At 43.8% G+C, this 22418-nt stretch overlaps 1 protein-coding gene across 3 annotated transcripts in view; it reads right to left on the reverse strand.

Moving 5' to 3' along the window:
* ERC2 (ELKS/RAB6-interacting/CAST family member 2) overlaps positions 1-22418 on the reverse strand; it is a 1115226-nt gene that overhangs the window by 378791 nt on the left and 714017 nt on the right. The gene's annotated exons all lie outside the window — the stretch shown is intronic.

Genomic DNA, 22418 nt, shown 5'->3' on the forward strand with positions numbered 1-22418 from the left:
AATTTCAAAAGAATTTTGCCAATTTTTTTCAAACCTCGATTTTTACTACAAAACAAAATTAGAAATCGTGCAATTTTCAGGAAAAGTTTTCAGCAGACGCATGATCACCAGAGGCAGGATATCACTGACAGCTAACACCTTTATACACAGATGATAACACAGGATCCAACAATAACTATAGGCAGCCGCGTAAAGATGGCGGTCTCAGAGTGTGTGACCTCGACCTGGCACATAAGGGTGGAGGGCACGCCAATGCCAGCCCCTATTTCAACTGGATGTACATTTACATTACACCAGAATGGGGGATATTATTACTGGAAGGGGCCCAGGAAGGGAGACATAAAACCAGGAAGGGGCACAGATGTTGGACATTATTACTGGAAGGGGCACAGGATGTTACACATTATTACTGGAAGGGGCACAGGATGGGGGACATTATCACTGGAAGGGGGACAGGATGTTGGACATTTTTACTGGAAGGGGCACAGGATGGGGACATTATTACTGGAAGGGGCACAGGATGTTGGACATTATTACTGGAAGGGGCACAGGATGGGGACATAATTACTGGAAGGGGCACGGGATGTTGGACATTATTACTGGAAGGGGCACAGGATGGGGGACATAAAACCAGGAAAGTGCCCAGGATGTTGGACATTATTACTGGAAGGGGCACAGGATGGGGGCATTATCACTGGAAGGGGCACAGGATATTGGAAATTATTACTGGAAGGGGCACAGGATGGGGGACATTATTACTGGAAGGGGCACAGGATGGGGACATTATTACTGGAAGGGGCACAGGATGGGGACATTATTACTGGAAGGGGCACAGGATGGGGACATTATTACTGGAAGGGGCACAGGATGGGGGACATTATCACTGGAAGGGGGACAGGATGTTGGACATTTTTACTGGAAGGGGCACAGGATGGGGACATTATTACTGGAAGGGGCACAGGATGTTGGACATTATTACTGGAAGGGGCACAGGATGTTGGACATTATTACTGGAAGGGGCACAGGATGGGGACATTATTACTGGAAGGGGCACAGGATGTTGGACATTATTATTGGAAGGGGCACAGGATGGGGGACATAAAACCAGGAAAGTGCCCAGGATGTTGGACATTATTACTGGAAGGGGCACAGGATGGGGGCATTATCACTGGAAGGGGCACAGGATATTGGAAATTATTACTGGAAGGGGCACAGGATGGGGGACATTATTACTGGAAGGGGCACAGGATGGGGACATTATTACTGGAAGGGGCACAGGATGTTGGACATTACTACTGGAAGGGGCACAGGATGGTCACATAAAACCAGGAAAGTGCTCAGGATGTTGGACATTATTACTGGAAGGGGCACAGGATGGGGGCATTATCACTGGAAGGGGCACAGGATATTGGAAATTATTACTGGAAGGGGCACAGGATGGGGGACATTATTACTGGAATGGGCACAGGATGGGGGACATTATCACTGGAAGGGGCACAGGATGTTGGACATTATTACTGGAAGGGGCACAGGATGGGGGACATTATTACTGGAAGGGGCATAGGATGGGGGACATTATCACTGGAAGGGGCACAGGATGTTGGACATTATTACTGGAAGGGGCACAGGATGGGGGACATTATTACTGGAAGGGGCACAGGATGTTGGACATTATTACTGGAAGGGGCACAGGATGGGGGACATTATCACTGGAAGGGGCAAAGGATGGGGTACTTTATTGCTGGAAGGGGCACAGAATGGGGGACATAATTACTGGAAGGGGCACAGGATGGGGGACATAATTACTGGAAGGGGCACAGGATGTAGGACATTAGTACCAGAAAGGGTCAAGGATGGAGGACGTTATACCAGAAAGGAGCCCAGGATGGGTGACATTAGTGCATGAAGGGAGACATTATTACATAATGGAAGGGGGAGGCAACACATATGTCTTTTTAGGATTTAGGATACTAGGAGGGCTAATCTGACCAACATGTAGGTGGGGATCCAGGTCTAAATTTTTTACAAAGAGCCCATCGGACTCTAGTTACGCCACTGAATATTGGTGATGTCACAGCCTCCCTGCTCCCCCTCCCTTCACAATAACATTTGTAAAGACTCATTAGACATTTCAGTATAAAAGATAGGGTCGAGATCTGACCATTATGGCTATGTGCATGTGTTATTTCCTGAAACAAAACAAAATTAGAGTCTAGGAAAGCCTCAGTGGCAGAAGAAAAAAATGGAACAGGTTTTTTTATACAAATTGTGATATGGAAAAAAAAAACATTTGCAAATTTTTTTTTAAAAAACAACATTTACAATAACACAAAAACATGATTTAAACAATAGATGTTTTTCTGATGACCGCTTCCATAGCTTTTGAACAATCGCTCATTCGGACAACTGTTCCTGCAGTTGTGTCAGTGATGGGTATATCCCTTTAAGATTTATTTTCCTAGGACTAGCCTAGCAGTCTTCAACAAGTGAAATTTAGAACATACATCACGATTTATCATTCACATTTTTGTAAGTCACATTTCCTCTTTTTTGTCTCGTAGTATTCATTAACATTTTTTCACCGAATTCTTCAAAATGCCAAATGGCGCAGGTGGTTTATTAATTTTGCGCAAAATCAAAAATACTCTTTATTTTTGTGCCTTTAAACTTTTTTTGTGACTTCTTTGGTGCAAAAAGTCACATTTTCTAACAAAATTTCAAAAATTCCAGATGTACATACCGTAATATTTTCTCTGGGAGAGGATTGGAGTATATTTGAGTAAAAAGGTTGTGACTTTTTTAAAAATTCACAATTAATGAATCACCCAAAAACATAGATAAACTACAGTGGCGAATATAAAAAACAAAAACAGGTGAACATATACAAAGTAGACTTAAAAAGAAGCATATTACAAGGAAAAATAAAGTACAAGTGAAAACAGGCCAAAAAACACAAAAAATAGACAAAAAAGAACAAAAATGCAAAAAATGTAATCGGCCCATAATTTCTCAGTTCTGTAATTTTTAGCTAACAGGAAGGTAATAGGGGCCTATGTGTTAATCATTCTTGTATGCGTGCGTGTTTCTCCATGCTGTTTAATTACCACCTGTGCTTGTAACATCTCGTCTGGAAAAAGTGCAAGTCATAATTATGCTTTTTGTCAGGATCAAAGGAACCATATTGTCTAATGAAAATCTTATTTCTAATTACTCCCTGCTCTATCTTTATATCTATATTGATAAAGGGAGCTTAATCTATAAAGCTGGTCCAATTTCAATACCCCTTTAAGTCATTTTACCAAAGATGAAAAGTCATGGGCCCAGCCTTAACATTTCTAGAATTGTGTTAAATATATATATATATATAATATATATATATATATATATATATATATATATATATATATATATCATGACACCAAATCAATGCAATTTACTGCCACCCAGTGAAAAAACAAACAAAAAAATAACGTAACATACCGTTATATGCTTTTTTTCACATGGGATACTATGGGTGATGGGTGGGTGGCCAATGGATGGAATCCTTCACAGCTGTCACAGCCATTTAGGAAAAAGATATACATGAACTATACTTTTAATATGAGCGCTATGGAGCCTTGACGTACGATTCTGGGATGATTTTGGGACTAATTAAGATTTTTCATAATATATGTATGTAGATCTCCAGCAGTAAACTAGAGCTGCTATTTGGTATTTAATGTACCACTTACCAATTGAAAATGAGATCACTCCACTCATCATGTCCCAACCTGTACAGCAAAGCTCACTGGAAAATTGCATTTTTCAATATTCCAAGAGCTTTTCTTTTATTTGAACAGTTACATTAAAATGAAAGACAACCGAAATAAGTACATGTATGTACATACTGTATACACACACACACATACCTTTAGTTTTTGGACTGTTCTATGTTAGTGTGACAATCCATATAAAGAACGTTTGAGAATCAGAAAAAAATGTGGGATATTCCAGGTTCTGCCAGTAGATGAAGGATGTCCAGAGTCAGGTAGATGAAGAAGTTTCTTAATTGTATTATGTGTTTCAGAGTTGATCCGACTCCTTCCTCACATACATTTAATGGATCAATTTCCGAAATGTGCAATACAATTTTTTAAAAAAACCTGCTCATCTACCTGACTTTGGACATCCTTCATCCTCTGGCAGTGCCCAGCATATCCTGCAAGTTTTTTCTGATTCTCAAACCTTCATTCCAGCTCCAGCAGTATATGCCTATAAACCAGCGGTCTGTGCTGCAGGCATCTCTAGTGGACTCACACAACTCTCCAGTGTTGTGCCTGCCATGCACAACCTCCCCAGGTGGGCAGTACACGATCTGGTATTGAAACTATGAGTCGCTCGCCGTTGTTAAAGGGGAGGTCACGGTGGCAGCGACCCGGTCCGTGGCCCAGGGCGCCCAAGTAAAAGGGTAACAGTCTTTAAAGGGGATGTGAAAATAATAAAAGTTTGTGACGCCACCTGTGGTTCTCGTTCAAGAGTGACCGATGCTGCTTAAAGGGGTCCTTTGGGGGTGATGGTGCCTCAGCAAAAATTGTTTCACTTCCCACAGGTGAAGTGGGGTCCCCAGGGCTCCTGGTGTGTTTGGCCAGAGTTTTGTGGTGCCAGAATAAACGAAGGACACGGGGTTGCAATGTCTTTACCTGGTTTACTGTTGGCAGTCAGTTTCAGTCCAGGGTACTGGCAACAGGTGACAGTGGAGTCCAGGCAGCCTGGAAACAAATTGAACCCCTTTGGTCAGGTCAGATTGGTAGCCTTCCACTATGCACTGAATATTAGTCCCTGACTGCCTGCGGCTTTCTGGCAAGGTACTCTTTCTCTCCTGTCCTGGGACAGTACCTGCACGGTAGGCAACTCAAGCCGTTTCCTTGGGGTCTCTATTCACGGTGACTCCAGACTCTGGTTGTTGCTGTACCTCAGGTTCAGCCATGTGCTATGATCCTTAGTGGCTGAGGATCACAGAAAGAACTAGCTAAGTAACTGAACATAGAACGAGCTCTAGGGAGGTGGTAACTGGACTGACCGCAAAACCTGATCCTAACCAAACACACTAAAGGTAGCCGGTGAAAGTGCCTAAATTCCTGGACGTCTCGACGCAGCCTGAGAAACTTGCTACCCCTATAGAGAAAGTAAGACCTCACTTGCCTCAGAGAAATGACCCCAAAGATATAGGAAGCCCCCAACAAATATGAACGGTGAGGTAAGGGGAAAATACAAAACGTAGAAATGAAAACAGATTCAGCAAATGAGGCCCACTAATACTAGATAGCAGAAGACAGGCAGGGAACTGTGCGGTCAGTAAAAAACCCTATACAAAATATCCACGCTGAGAATTCAAGAACCCCCACACCAACTAACGGTGTGAGGGGAGAAACTCAGCCCCCTAGAGCTACCAGCAAGCGAGGAAATCACATATTAGCAAGCTGGACAAGGACAAGTAAATAACCAAAAAAACATATTGAACACTGATGAGCAAAAATAACCAAACAGAAAACTTAGCTTCTCTTGAAGAGACTGATAGTGAAGGAATTCAGGAGAAATCAAAAATAGCACTGAATACATCGACAGCAGGCAAACACTGAAAGTCCAGGCGAGCTAAATAGGAAACCAGCTAACAGATAACGAGACAGCTGATCCAGCCTCAGACCTGCAGAATGACACAAAGAGCCACCAGAGGGAGCCCAAAGACAGCACTCACACAGTACCACTTGTGACCACAAGAGGGAGCCCAAAAACAGAGTTCACAACAGTACCCCCCCTTGAGGAGGGGTCACCGAACCCTCATCAAAACCCCCAGGGTGATCAGGATGAGCCACATGGAAGGCATGAACCAAATCGGCCGCATGAACATCAGAGGCGACAACCCAGGAATTATCCTCCTGACCATAGCCCTTCCACTTAACCAAATACTGAAGCCTCCGTCTAGAAATACGAGAATCCAAGATCTTCTCCACCACGTACTCCAATTCGCCCTCAACCAGCACCGGGGCAGGGGGCTCAACAGAAGGAGCCACAGGCACCACATACCTCCGCAACAAAGACCTATGGAACACGTTATGAATGGCAAACGACGCTGGGAGGTCCAAACGAAATGACACCGGGTTAAGGATTTCCAAAATCTTATAAGGACCGATGAAGCGAGGCTTGAATTTAGGAGAGGAGACCTTCATAGGAACATACCGAGAAGACAGCCATACCAAATCCCCAACACGAAGTCGGGGACCCACACCGCGACGGCGGTTGGCAAAGCGCTGAGCCTTCTCCTGTGACAACTTCAAATTGTCCACCACCTGGTTCCAAATCTGCTGCAACCTATCCACCACAGAATCCACCCCAGGACAGTCAGAAGGCTCAACCTGACCCGAGGAAAAACGAGGATGAAAACCAGAATTGCAGAAAAAAGGCGAAACCAAAGTAGCAGAACTAGCCCGATTATTAAGGGCAAACTCGGCCAATGGCAAAAAAGTCACCCAATCATCCTGTTCAGCAGAAACAAAACATCTTAAATAAGTTTCCAAGGTCTGATTAGTTCGCTCGGTTTGGCCATTCGTCTGAGGATGGAAGGCCGACGAAAAAGACAAATCAATGCCCATCTTAGTACAAAAGATCCGCCAAAATCTGGACACAAACTGGGATCCTCTGTCAGACACAATATTTTCAGGGATTCCGTGCAAGCGAACCACATTCTGAAAAAATAGAGGAACCAAATCGGAGGAGGAAGGCAACTTAGGCAAAGGCATCAAATGGACCATTTTGGAAAAACGATCACACACCACCCAGATGACAGACATTCTCTGAGAGACTGGAAGATCCGAAATAAAATCCATGGAAATGTGCGTCCAAGGCCTCTTCGGGACAGGCAAAGGCAAAAGCAAACCGCTGGCACGAGAACAGCAAGGCTTAGCCCGAGCACAAATCCCACAGGACTGCACAAAGGAACGCACATCCCGCGACAAGGAAGGCCACCAGAAGGACCTAGCCACCAAATCTCTGGTACCAAAAATCCCAGGATGGCCTGCCAACACCGAAGAATAAACCTCGGAAATAACTCTGCTGGTCCATCTATCTGGGACAAACAGTCTCTCTGGTGGGCAACGGTCAGGTCTATCCGCCTGAAATTTCTGCAGCACTCGTCGCAAATCTGGGGAAATGGCAGACAAAATCACTCCCTCTCTGAGGATACCAGCCGGCTCTGAAACTCCCGGAGAGTCAGGCACAAAACTCCTAGAAAGAGCATCAGCCTTCACGTTCTTCGAACCAGGCAGGTACGAGACCACGAAATCGAAACGGGAGAAAAACAACGACCAACGAGCCTGTCTAGGATTCAGCCGCTTGGCAGACTCGAGATAAATCAGATTTTTGTGATCAGTCAAGACCACCACACGATGCTTAGCTCCCTCGAGCCAATGTCGCCACTCCTCAAATGCCCACTTCATAGCCAACAACTCCCGATTACCAACATCATAATTCCGCTCGGCAGGCGAAAACTTTCTTGAAAAGAAAGCACAAGGCTTCATCACAGAGCCATCAGAGCTTCTCTGCGACAAAACAGCCCCTGCTCCAATCTCAGAAGCATCAACCTCGACCTGAAAAGGAAGAGAGACATCAGGCTGACACAAAACTGGAGCCGAAGAAAACCAGCGCTTCAGCTCCCGAAAGGCTTCCACGGCCGCAGGAGACCAATTAGTCACATCAGAACCCTTCTTGGTCAAATCCGTCAAGGGTTTAACCACGCCAGTAAAATTAGCAATGAAGCGACGGTAAAAATTAGCAAAACCCAAGAACTTGTGAAGACTCTTAACAGATGTAGGCTGAGTCCAGTCATGAATAGCCTGGACCTTGACTGGGTCCATCTCAATAGTAGAAGGAGAAAAAATAAAACCCAAAAAGGAAACCTTCTGTACTCCGAAGAGACATTTTGAGCCCTTCACAAATAAGGCATTAGCACGCAGGACCTGAAATACCATCCTGACCTGCTTTACATGGGACTCCCAGTCCTCAGAAAAGACCAAAATGTCATCCAGATACACAATCATAAATTTATCCAGATATTCTTGGAAGATGTCATGCATGAAGGACTGGAACACAGAAGGAGCATTAGAGAGTCCAAAAGGCATCACCAAGTACTCAAAATGGCCTTCGGGCGTATTAAATGCTGTTTTCCATTCATCCCCCTCTTAATACGCACAAGGTTATACGCACCACGAAGATCAATCTTGGTGAACCAACTGGACCCCTTAGTCCGAGCAAACAGATCAGATAATAATGGCAAAGGATACTGAAATTTGACCGTGATTTTATTTAAAAGACGATAATCTATACAAGGTCTCAGAGAACCATCCTTTTTGGCCACAAAAAAGAATCCTTCACCAAGAGGGGAGGGGGACGGGCGAATATGTCCCTTCTCTAAAGACTCCATTATATAACTCCGCATCGCGGCATGTTCTGGTACAGACAAACTAAAAAGTCGTCCCTTAGGGAACTTACTACCAGGAATCAAATTTATAGCACAATCACAATCCCTGTGAGGAGGCAGGGCACCGGATCTGGGCTCATCAAATACATCCTGGTAGTCCGACAAAAACTTAGGGACCTCAGGAGGAGTGGAAGAAGCAATTGACACCAAAGGAGCATCGCCATGAATCCCGTGGCAACCCCAACTTGAAACAGACATAGCTTTCCAATCCAGAACTGGATTATGGGCCTGCAGCCATGGCAGACCCAAAATGACAACATCATGCAAATTATGCAGCACAAGAAAGCGAATCACCTCCTGATGTACAGGAGTCATGCACATGGTCACTTGAGTCCAATACTGAGGCTTATTCTCAGCCAATGGTGTAGCATCAATTCCCCTCAGTGGAATAGGGAATTCCAAAGGCTCCAGAACAAAACCACAGCGCCTGGCAAACGACAAATCCATCAGGTTCAGGGTAGCACCTGAATCCACAAAAGCCATAACCGAGTAGGATGACAAAGAACAAATTAAAGTAACAGACAAAATGAATTTAGGCTGTATAGTACCAACGGTGACAGATTTAGCGATTTTTTTTACGCGCTTAGAGTATGCTGAGATAACATGAGTAGTGTTGAGCATTCCGATACCGCAAGTATCGGGTATCGGCCGATACTTGCGGGTATCGGAATTCCGATACCGAGATCCGATACTTTTGTGGTATCGGGTATCGGTATCGAAACAACATTAATGTGTAAAATAAAGAATTAAAATAAAAAATATTGCTATACTCACCTCTCCGACGCAGCCTGGACCTCACCGAGGGAACCGGCAGCATTGTTTGCTTAAAATGCGCGCTTTTACTTCCTTCCGTGACGTCACGGCTTGTGATTGGTCGCGTGCCGCCCATGTGGCCGCGACGCGACCAATCACAGCAAGCCGTGACGTAATTTTCAGGTCCTCAATGCCTAATTCTAGGCATTCATGATTTTAAAATTACGTTCCGGCTTGTGATTGGTCGCGTCGCGGTCACATGGGCATTGCGACCAATCACAAGCCGTGACGTCACGGGAGGCAGGAGACGCGCGCATTTTTAAAATTACATCACGGCTTGTGATTGGTTGCGTGCTGCCCATGTGACTGCGACGCGACCAATCACAGCAAGCCGTGACGTAATTTCAGGTCCTGATGCCTATTTCTGCATTCAGGACCTGAAATTACGTCACGGCTTGCTGTGATTGGTCGCGTCGCGGTCACATGGGCGGCACGCAACCAATCACAAGCCGTGACGCAATTTTAAAAATGCGCGCGTCTCCTGCCTCCCGTGACGTCACGGCTTGTGATTGGTCGCGTCGCCCATGTGACCGCGACGCGACCAATCACAAGCCGGAACGTAATTTTAAAATCATGAATGCCTAGAATTAGGCATCCAGGACCTGAAAATTACGTCACGGCTTGCTGTGATTGGTCGCGTCGCGGCCACATGGGCGGCTCGCGACCAATCACAAGCCGTGACGTCACGGAAGGAAGTAAAAGCGCGCATTTTAAGCAAACAAAGCTGCCGGTTCCCTTGGTGAGGTCCAGGCTGCGTCGGAGAGGTGAGTATAGCAATATTTTTTTATTTTAATTCTTTATTTTACACATTAATATGGATCCCAGGGCCTGAAGGAGAGTTTCCTCTCCTTCAGACCCTGGGAACCATCAGGATACCGTCCGATACTTGAGTCCCATTGACTTGTATTGGTATCGGGTATCGGTATCGGATTAGATCCGATACTTTGCCGGTATCGGCCGATACTTTCCGATACCGATACTTTCAAGTATCGGACGGTATCGCTCAACACTAAACATAAGTTGAATCACCACAGTAAAAGCACAACCCATTTTGATGTCTATGATTTTGCTGCTCAATTCTGGTCAGAATTCGGTCACATTGCATAGACTCAGGTCTCTGTTCAGAAAACACCGCCAGATGGTGCGCAGATTTGCGCTCCCGCAAACGCCGATCAATCTGAATGGCCAAAGCCATTGAGTCATTCAGACTTGCAGGCGTGGGGAACCCCACCATAACATTCTTAATGGCTTCAGAAAGACCTTCTCTGAAATTTGCAGCCAGGGCACACTCATTCCATTGAGTAAGCACCGACCATTTCCGAAATTTTTGACAATACACCTCAGCTTCATCCTGGCCCTGAGAGAGAGCCAGCAAGGCCTTTTCTGCCTGGTTCTCAAGATTAGGTTCCTCATAAAGCAAACCAAGCACCAGAAAAAACGCATCCACATTCAGCATTGCAGGATCTCCTGGCGCCAGGGAGAAAGCCCAATCTTGAGGGTCGCCACGTAACAGGGAGATAACAATTCTAACTTGCTGAGCGGAATCACCAGAGGAACGAGGTCTCAAAGAAAGAAATAATTTACAATTATTCTTAAAATTCAGAAACCTAGATCTATCTCCAGAAAACAACTCAGGAATAGGTACTTTTGGCTCAGACATAGGACTGTGAACAACAAAATCCTGAATGCTTTGCACCCTTGCAGCAAGATGATCCACACTAGAAGTCAGACTCTGAATATCCATGTCTGCAGCTGAACTCAAAGCCACCCAGAGATTAAGGGGATGAGAGAAGCTGGGCAAACTGCAGCAAAGGGAGAAGAAAAAAAAAATTGTACTCAGGACTTCTCTTATCCCACTTCTGCGATGCATTAAACACTTTTTGGCCTGCTGTACTGTTATGATCCTTAGTGGCTGAGGATCACAGAAAGAACTAGCTAAGTAACTGAACATAGAACGAGCTCTAGGGAGGTGGTAACTGGACTGACCGCAAAACCTGATCCTAACCAAACACACTAAAGGTAGCCGGTGAACGTGCCTAAATTCCTGGACGTCTCGACGCAGCCTGAGAAACTTGCTACCCCTATAGAGAAAATAAGACCTCACTTGCCTCAGAGAAATGACCCCAAAGATATAGGAAGCCCCCAACAAATATGAACGGTGAGGTAAGGGGAAAATACAAAACGTAGAAATGAAAACAGATTCAGCAAATGAGGCCCACTAATACTAGATAGCAGAAGACAGGCAGGGAACTGTGCAGTCAGTAAAAAACTCTATACAAAATATCCACGCTGAGAATTCAAGAACCCCCACACCAACTAACGGTGTGAGGGGAGAAACTCAGCCCCCTAGAGCTACCAGCAAGCGAGGAAATCACATATTAGCAAGCTGGACAAGGACAAGTAAATAACCAAAAAAACATATTGAACACTGATGAGCAAAAATAACCAAACAGAAAACTTAGCTTCTCTTGAAGAGACTGATAGCGAAGGAATTCAGGAGAAATCAAAAATAGCACTGAATACATCGACAGCAGGCAAACACTGAAAGTCCAGGTGAGCTAAATAGGAAACCAGCTAACAGATAACGAGACAGCTGATCCAGCCTCAGACCTGCAGAATGACACAAAGAGCCACCAGAGGGAGCCCAAAGACAGCACTCACACAGTACCACTTGTGACCACAAGAGGGAGCCCAAAAACAGAGTTCACAACAGCCATGGGACTTGTAGTTCCACACAGCTTCGGGCTCCCGGTGCCTGGTTTCTGTGCTCTAGCTTAGAGGGAGCCCACTCGCAACTCTCCTCTAGCTCCTGACTTCTCCTGTGCTCCTTCTCTGTTCCTTGTCTGCACCAGACTAACTAACTCCTCCTCCAGACCAGAATGTATATTATCTAGGGAAGCTCCCCTGAAAACCGGGTTCAGAGCTCCCCCTTCTGGCTTGGAGTCAGAATGTGTTGAATGTACAGCTTACCTACCAAAGGGATTCTCCTCGTTTCCAGGCATCCAGGCATGGCATCACCCTCCCCGAGAGGAAGGCAATACCACTGTGGTACCTGAACCGCTGGGGTGCCACAACTAGATTCACAGATTTGCACATGGAGCTCTTTCAATATTTTTAGATATCCATATAAAAAAACTCTTCAAATAATGAAAAATGCACTATTCTAGGCAGCTTTACTGTACAGGCCAGGCCATGATGAGTGGAGTGATGTCATTTTCATATTTTATATATATTGTGGCAATGCTACTCACTTGGGGGCAGGATGAGGTATCACAGGAATCGTTTCTATTTACAAGTCCGGCTAGTTTATTTCACTCCACAAAAATCACCCCACAGGAAAACTTAAATGCAGCCCTTTCCCAGCATAAAGGTGCAAAACACAGAATTTAAATAGGTATGTTTAGCTGCGGGTTCACCTGATCAGTTTGAGACAGTTTTCTATCCATGCAGGTAGTCCCACTGAAGGTGTATCACCATCCACACACACAGACCATGTGCGAGACAACAGGCCCCAATTTACAAAGTAAACCACACCCTGGGGTGGGGTATGTCAGCAGCCAAACCCAGCCATCTTTTCAGCTGCCCATACACCTGGCCCAGATCCCCTAACAAGCCTCTTAGTACTACGTGTACCAGAGCAATACCCCAGGTTTATATCACAGATGACAACCACCTCCGTGATACATACCTCCCATCAACTATGTGTCCAGCAGCCACCTTACAGTATATAATAGATATACCTAATTTGAATGTCTATTTCTGATAATACATGCCCTTTAGAATTTTTCTAAATATATAAAACCTACACACATGTGATAAGTATCACACACACTTAAAGCGATATTCCCTCAAAAATAGGGTATCCCTTATCCTAAAGATAACTTTCTGATCCATACGGTCGGTGTTCAGGAACTTCGAGAAAGGGGAGCCTCATCTTTAATGGAGCAGAATTGCACATGTGCTCTATTAATTGTCTAAGGAAGTGCCGAAGAAAGCCATGCAGTATATGAGGTGCTCGGCTTTCTCCGGCAGTTCCACAATTGCACCTCTTCTCCATTTAAAACGGGGATCTAGAGCCTTATTCTTGAAGTTGGTTCCAGCATCACTTATGTCCCAGCGTTGGACCCCGAGTGATCAGGAAGTTATCCCCAGTCCGACTGGGGATCACCTGTTTTCTCGGGAATAACCCTTTAAGGTCCATTTTTTCACCTGTGTTGCCATAAACATAACTCTGTAATCCATACGCACCAATGGCATATTTCGAATAGGGACCTAAATGCCTAATAAAAGATACCGTGACATAGAAAAATATACATCTTGTGTAAAAATGCTTTTATTATAGCTTTTCAAACACTCCCATATATAATGGTAAACATTCCGAAAAAAAGGGCATGACAATGATAAAAAGTTTCTATCAGATGAAATGTAAATATTTAAGGTTAGTACTTTGGAGAACCAAAAGAAAACAGCCTGTCTGGGCTACTCGAAAATTAAAGGACGTGGATTAATTTAAAATAAACACTTGAATTTCTCTCTGAATGCATGTGAGCCATCATTTATTACAGTTGTTATTTTAATGTACAGACTCAATCTGTAATGCTAATGTAAGTCCATATAATGGGTATGACATATACATAGAGCATACCGGCAGTGTAGTGTTCTAGACAACAAGTAATTGCAACTCAGTTTCTTGGGAAATAAATCTGTGGTCTTATTCACATCAGCATCTTTTGCACCCGTATATTTAGAAAGTCAAAGCTATATTCAAATATCACAAATAGCAAAAAAGTCCATATGTTTTAGGCTCATATAGCTCCATATTGCAACTTATTTTCGTATGTAAGGCACTATTATACAGGTACTGAGCGATGGTGCTCCTTACACCAGAAATAATACTCGTAAAATTTTTGGCGTGGCATACATAAGCATCCGCCACTTGTCAGATGCTCCTCATTCACTAAGAGGTGAGCACCTCTTAAGGATTCAGGAAAGCCTCACTTCAACATGCCAACTTATCAAGACTAGTGAGAAAATCGACGGTCTTGCCGAATTGGGGCAATGGCGTTTAAATAAACCCACTGTACGATGCCAAAATAATATTGCCAAATGTACCCCAAAACATTGTTTAACTAAGAAACCAGGGAATAAGGATGGATCCAGTGTAGCTGCATTTTGCTAGATTTGGCCAACTGTGGGATTGGCTCCAAGTATCCAAAACTTTAGGGAATTTCAGTTGGTACCCTCAATATGGCCCTGCTCATTATCATTTTACCATAGCTTCTATGCAGAGGGTTAGCTAAAATATCCCTGATCTCAATAGAAGGATGGAATGTTCATTCTTGGTGTGATTACCGTCTTTGAAAATTAATTATTGCATTATTGTAAAATAAAATCAAAGGTTAGACATTACTGAAGGACTGTTCTCTCCTCTGCTACAATATCTTGTGGACTTGTCAAATATCATATGGTCTCCCACCTGCTCTCCCTCTCTTTGCTTCTTGTCACTGCTGGCGACATATCTGCCTATCATGGACCCCCACAACTTCCCACTAATTCCCCCTCCTACCGCTCCCTACCTAATATGAACTACCGCAATCTCTCCAACGTTAAACCCGTGTCCTTGATGCCCACCCCCTGCTCCCTCTCTCTGGAGCACTCTGGAATGCCCGCTCCATCTGCAATAAGCTTCATGTGATTCTTGAATTCTTTCTCTCACAATCTTACCTTCCTCGGCCTCACAGAAACATGGCTGATACCATCCGACACTGCCTCCGCAGCTGCGATGTGTTACGGCGGCTTCCACTTCACCCACACTCCTCGCCCTGGCAACAGATATGGTGAAGGAATGGGTCTTCTCCTTTCTACTAACTGCACTTCAACCCAATACCACCTCTACCCTCCCCTCTTTTGAAGTCCACTCTGTCCACATCTACTGTCAATCCAACGTCCACGTGGCCATCATATACCGACCTACAGGCCGAGCCACTGCCTTTATTGACCAATTCTCTACATGGCTTCTTCACTTTCTTTCCACTGACATTTCCATTATCATCATGGGTGACTTCAACATCTCTACTGATACGCTTCAGTCAACAGCCTCCAATCTCCTGTCTCTTGCTCCATCTTTTGGGCTTACTCAGTAGTCCTCCTCAGCCACCCACACAGACAGACATACACTAGACCTGATCTTCACCTGTCTCTGCTCCCTATCTAAATTCACAACCTCCCTTCTCCCTCTATCTGACCACCATCTACTCACTTTCTCATCGGTGTCCTCCTCACCTGTCATCCATGTCCAGAAACTAGCGCACCCTGGCAGAAACCTCTCACACCTAGACACCCACACATTCTCTGACTCTATTCTACCACAGGCATCCACATCCTCACTCCACGACACAGACACTGCCACTGCTTTCTACAATGCCAGTCTCGCATCAGCTATTGATGAGGTCGCCCCTCTCGTTCATGGCAAAGTGCAACGTATCAATAGACAACCCTGGCACAATAACATCACTAAAAAAGCTCCGGCAAGTGTCCAGGGTGATAGAGCGGCGTTGGAAGAAAACACATTTGCAAGATGATTTCACTGCATTCAATCAAGCAACACTGACTTTCAAATCTTCCCTCGCAGTTATTCAACACTTTTTATTCCCTCCTCCGCTCACCACTGCCCCCCTCTGACCTCCCTCATCTCTCATGAGGATTTGACACACACTTCAAAAATAAGATAGACCAAACAAGACAAGTCTTTATTGTTCAACCAGTACAACCCTTTTTTATACCAGGCCAATGCCCTTCCCCCATAACCTTCCTCTCCAACATCACTGAAAGAGTGCTTAATCGTCTCCTCTCCAAATCACACCTCACCACTTGTGCACTTCACCCCATCCCATTTCACCTTCTCCTCATCCTTACCACCACACTTATCCCTTCCCTAACCCATCTCTTCAGCCTATCACTAACTTCTGGTACCTTTCCTTCTGCTTTCAAACATGCCACAATCACGCCTATCCTTATAAAGCCATCCCTCGACCCGACCGCTATGTCCAGCTATAGCCCCATATCATGGCTCCCATTTGCTTTCAAACTCCTGGAGCAGCACGTCCACGCTGAACTTTACTTCCACCTCTCATCTAACTTGCTCGTTGACAATCTACAATCTGGTTTCCATCCCCATCATTCCATTGAGACTGCCCTTACCAAAATTACTAACAACCTACTTACAGCCAAAGCCAACAGACAATTCTCAATACTCCTTCTTCTAGACCTGTCCTCTGCTTTCGACACAGTTGACCATTGCCTCCTACAACAGATCCTCTCTTCCTTTGGCATCAAAGACCTAGCCCTATCCTGGATGGATCTTGTCATACCTTTCCAACCGCACATTCAGCTTCTCTCACTCCCACATTACCTCCGCATCCTGCCCTCTCTCTGTTGGAGTCCCCCAAGGCTCTGTCCTAGGACACCTACTCTTTTCAATCTATACCCTTGGCCTGGAACAACTCAAAGTCCCATGGCTTCCAGTACCACCTTTAAGCTGATGACACTCAGATCTACCTCTCTAGCCCAGATGTCACCTCTCTGCTGTCCAGAATTTTGGAGTGTCTATCAGCTATATCCTCCTTCTTCTCCTCTCACTTCCTCAAACTCAATGTGGACAAATCTGAACCCATCATCTTTCCTCCATCTCACAGATATTCCCTACCTGATCTATCTATCACAATAAACTACATCACGATTTCCCCCATATCGGAAGTTGGCTGCCTCAGAGTAACCCTTGACTCTGCCCTATCCTTCAAACTGCACATCCAAGCTCTTTCCACCTCCTGTCGTCTCCAGCTCAAAAATATTTCTAGAATCTGTCCTTTCCACAACTCTCAATCTATTAAAATGCTTGTGCATGCCCTCATCATCTCCTGCCTCAACTACTGCAACATCCTTTTTTGTGGTCTCCCTGGTAACACTCTCGCACCTCTCCAGTCCATCCTTAACTCTGTTGCCTGACTAATTCATCACTTTCCACGCTACTCCTCCACTTCTCCCCTTTGCAAATCTCTTCACTGGCTCCCATTCCCTCAGCATATTCAGTTCAAATTGCTAATACTGACCTACAAAGCCGTCCATAACTTGTCTCCTCCATATATCTCTGAACTAATCTCCCAATATCTTCCCTCACGTAATCTATGGTCCTCCTTCTCACCATACTTATTCGTTCCTCACCCTATCGCCTCCAAGACTTGTCTGGAATATCCCCCATCCCCTGGAATTCTGTGCCCCAACACGTCCAACTATCAACCACACTTGGCTCCTTCGGACGGAACTTGAAATCCCGCCTCCTCACCACTACCAGAGCTACCGCCTCACCAACACATGAGCTGGTGCAACCCCCCAACCTACTGTCTCCTTCCCCACCATCCTGTAAAATGTAAGCCCGCATGGGTAGTTTACTGTAAGCGATATATGTAATTTGTATGTAACCCATTTTCATGTACAGCACCATGGAATCAATGGCGCTTTATAAATAATAATAATAATAATAATAATAATAAACGGGAAATTAGGCTTCAGAATCACACATTATAGGGTACAAAACATAGATATTTCTATGTCATAAAAATGCACAGCCTGAAAGATGCTTCAAGACTGGCAAACCATCCGATGTGTTTGAAGTTTCCCGACTCTTTCCCAATGGATATCGGGAAGATCAAGAAGGATCAGGCGGGTTGGATTCTAGTATCAGATTTGAAAAAATGGAAAAGTTGGGCAGCACAATGGCTTCGTAGCTTCCTTGGTCCTATTGTGGACCATGAAATGTATTTCCCAAGGAGATGTCAATGGTACTGCATTGTTGACTAACATATGAGGGGCTTCTAAAAGAAGAAAAACAATTTATTTGTCTGATTTGGTTTTCCATGGAACACTTCCCATACATATTCTCCAAAGTGTTCAAGCAAAGCCGAGTATAAGTAGCAAGGATTCAATTGATTTTCTAACATGGGTTTAAACGGCAAGATGTCATCGCTTGTGGGACTGCAGAAGTTTACACTGGAGTGGGGCCAAACATAAATTAAGTAAATCAATCTAACCCTTCCTCTAAGTCCTGACGACATGTCCATCACACATCTAACTCTTCATAGAGAAGTACTGTCTGTACAAGACTAATGTGTAAAGAGATAATTCACTTCTCATCGATTTAATCATCTGGAAAAGGTTTAATTTCTATGAAAATGGAACTTGTCATACAAGCTGAAGTAAGAAGCTGAAAAGCTGGAGACACCAGTCTGACTTGGTCCCATTTAGTCTCAATGGAAGAATTTTTAAAGCTGGACAAATTTGTTTCAAGGGGTTGCCCACGTTTGGCACGGAAATCTGTGGTCACTCAATGTGACTGCAAACTTGTGAATCCTCACAGCATATGCGGTCAGGGATATCTGGTACTGGAGCAGAAAGCAGGCAGTCATGTCAATGCAAGTATGTGATATGCAAACTCGTGTCCACATTCCAACTAGATGTGGTCAGCCTCGCTCAATACAAGGGAGCAAAGTTGAGCACGACTAGTCGGAATGTAGCTGGAAGTATACACATTGCATACTTGGAATCACATGGCCGCCCAGTCTTTCATGCCAAACCTGGACAAACCCCTTTAACCTATGACAGTCCCATTGACATCAAAAAGAACAGTAGTGTGCACGATCAACTGCCAGTGACCAGCAAATTATCACCTATATTAATACTAGTTACTTTAAAAATTGGTACAAACCCTTTAAATGCAGTAAGGGAAATAATCTGGGAATTATTGGCATACAATATCAGTAAATATTGTATGGCCCGATTATCATACAGGACATGGGCTCTCCTACATACATTTGTTAAATCCTTGGATCGAACATCTCCGAGTGCCAATAAGGTCCCCACAACTTTTCACAAATCTGGAAAATCTGTATTGAATCCGAAGCAAAACCCTGCAGATCTTAGAGCAGATTTTGGTGCAGATTTCATTGTATTGCAAAGAGTTAAATCTTTCAATTTCTCTGCAGCATCACCATAGGATAAATGAGGCATTGCATGGTTTCCACTAAAATCAATGAATTATCTGTGCAATGCACCAATATAAAGCTTTTTCGAGAGACACTAGTTGTAGTTCCTCTACAGTATGTAACTGATGAAGTATCAGTACCTCTGGATATATAATATTTCCTAGTAAATCTGTTTTTTCATTAATTCATGGCATCAAGATCAATTTTCTCGTGCCTCAACTGATCACAACTGATGTTAAAATGACACAAGTTGTCATCCGGGTTTTGTACTAATTTGTTCTCTGCAAAACTGTTGAGTAGGATGAAAAAAATGCAAGATTTAGCATTTTTTTGAAGTGGCTCCTAGAAGGGTCCAGCGCTACAAGTGTTGATCCGGAGGAATGTGGACGATCCCAAAGAAAATTAAATTCAGTTTCCACATTAGTTTCCCTCGAGTGTTTTTGTAACCTCTCCAAAAATTCTGTAGGGCTGGATAAATAAAAATAAGGCCTAAGGCATTTGAAACAATTTTTGGGTTGGTTTTTTTTACTAAAAATAAGTTCAACATTTTTAATTTGCTGTTTGTTTTTTTTTTAATTAATAGTATTTTAGGATTTTTTTTAAATTAAATTTATTCCCAATCCTACAGAACTAAGCTTTTAGACATAAATAGAAAATATTTTTATAATGTAACTGAAATTAATACAAAATACATACATTTACCAGATCACGTCATGCCAGACTTGGCCATCGGAGCTTCTAGGCCACTGGAGCTTCTAGGAACAACTTTTTGATCCCTAAGGGGTTTTATCAAGATTGAAATTTATGACCCATCCACGGGATTGGTGATAACTTGCTGATCACATGGGGTCTCATGAGAACTTGGGTCCAGTGTCTCCAGTTTGAACAGAGCTAATTTTTAATCTAACATATATCATTAGTGATGAGCGAGTGTACTCGTAGCTCGGGTTTCCCCGAGCACGCTCGGGCGATCTCCGAGTATTTGTAACTGCCAGAGATTTAGTTTTTGTTGACACAGCTGCATGATTTACGGCTGCTAGCCAGCCTGAGTACATGTGGGGGTTGCCTGGTTGCTAGGGAATCCCCACATGTAATCAAGCTGTCTATCAGCTGTAAATCATGCAGCTGTGTCAACGAAAACTAAATCTCCGAGCAGTCATAAATACTCAGATCACCCGAGCGTGCTTGTGAAAACCCGAGCAACAAGTATACTCGCTCATCACTATATATCATCACTTTATGATGGGACCCTCAAGATAATAAAGTGACAAATCCAAGTAATTCAACTCTATTCAAAGTAGGGATATAGGAGCCCAACTGTCATGGGGTTACCGCGACAGTGTGGAGCCAGAAGACCGCAGCATCTGATTGCTCCTACTCCAGCGCTGAGAAGAAGCTCTTCTCCTTCATTCTAAATGGGTTTATTTCTTCTGGCAGAACAATGTTTAATCAGCCATGTTGGAAATCCCTGTGCTCACAGCTAAGCTCGGTTAGCCACTCCTCTTCCCTTTATAATCTGGGCTATGTAACAAATCCTAGTCAGAGCTAGCATTTGCTGCATGGCTATTGTGGGAGAGGAGAACATATGAGAAGGAGATTTGAAGGATTTATTAGTGACTGCTGCTTGGTTTGTATGCCTTGTAATTCCTTAACCTTCTTTGTTTATGTTTATTCCCCTACCTTCACACCCCCATGCATTCCTGTCACATGAGTGAATATTTGGTATGCCTGGAGTTTTCTGTTAACCTTTGCCTGTGTTGCCTTGTTTGTCGGATTGGTGTACTATGGTGCACAATAGTGCCCCCTCTTCCCTGGATGGGGGAGGAGAACAGACGGAGGGCTAACTTAGGAGATAAGGCAAGGGCAGAGGCCCTGGCATCTCCGTCATCTGAAGGATCCTGGGGAACAAGGCAAGCTAAGGCATCCCCTAGTGTTAGGGATAGGGAAGGGGCCACTAGTCCCGGGTTACCCGATAGCTGTGTCGTGACACCAGTAGTAGTGATCATGAAGGGGATCTAGTTCTGGTGTAGAGTTTCACCCTCTTATTTTTTTCCCCGCAAAACAGGTACTTTTTGGTTTGATGGGCAAAGAAAAAAGTAAGTAGAGGCAACACTAACCCAACGACATATCTTCATTCTCAGGATCATTGGGGATCAAAAATTGCAAAATACCATGACTTTATGACACAGGAAACCACATTTTAACTTATGCATGCTGCATATTTATAAATACATTTTTACTGGTCTGGACAAACTATAGACAGAGGTTCTTATTTTAACCGATATGGTCAAAAACCAAAATTTTTCGATAGCGAAGTTTTCTAACAAGAAACCTAGACGCACCATACGATCTCTACCTGTCAACAAACGCTGTGTGTTTGCTTTATTCCCCGCCATATGCAAAGCCTCAGCAGAAGGTTCATTAACGGGTCTTCATCTTGGTCAAGGAGAGGATAATCTCTTACTGTTGTTTAACAAATCTGGTCAATGAAAGTAAATTTTTCAATCATTTATTACAGCAATACATTTCTGAAAATATCTCTGCATTAATATTTAGAAATACTAATCCGTTGCTCTGTTAGAAGATTGCCTTTCATTTTGGCCAGCTAATCTGCTATATAAACAGCCGAGTACAATTTCTCCCAAACTCTGAACAAACGAATGTAGCCATTGAATAAATGGAAAGTTGTAGAATGGAGGCTAAATTGAAAACATCTACAGCACCATGCCGGAATGTGCTGCCTTACTTTCCATTTTTAACTTATAAACATTCCCCCTTGGTTTACAGATAGTAAAATATCTCTATTATGTACATTGGACAGGTTCATTTTTTTAAATAAAATTTATCTTTATTAGGTTTAATACCTTTCAGACTATTTATTGTAGTTTATGATGAATGAGAAGAATAGGAGCGGTGTAACTTAAGGTAAGGTGTCAGAATGAATGTTCCTGCATATACAATAATTACATATTGTAATGTACCCAAATCAACCTCTTGCATTTCAGATACCATCTGTATGACCCTGTAACAAAGATGTTAATGGGGTATACAGAAAT

Source organism: Ranitomeya variabilis, chromosome 8 (genome assembly GCF_051348905.1).
Source record: "Ranitomeya variabilis isolate aRanVar5 chromosome 8, aRanVar5.hap1, whole genome shotgun sequence".
NCBI classification, from domain to species: domain Eukaryota; kingdom Metazoa; phylum Chordata; class Amphibia; order Anura; family Dendrobatidae; genus Ranitomeya; species Ranitomeya variabilis.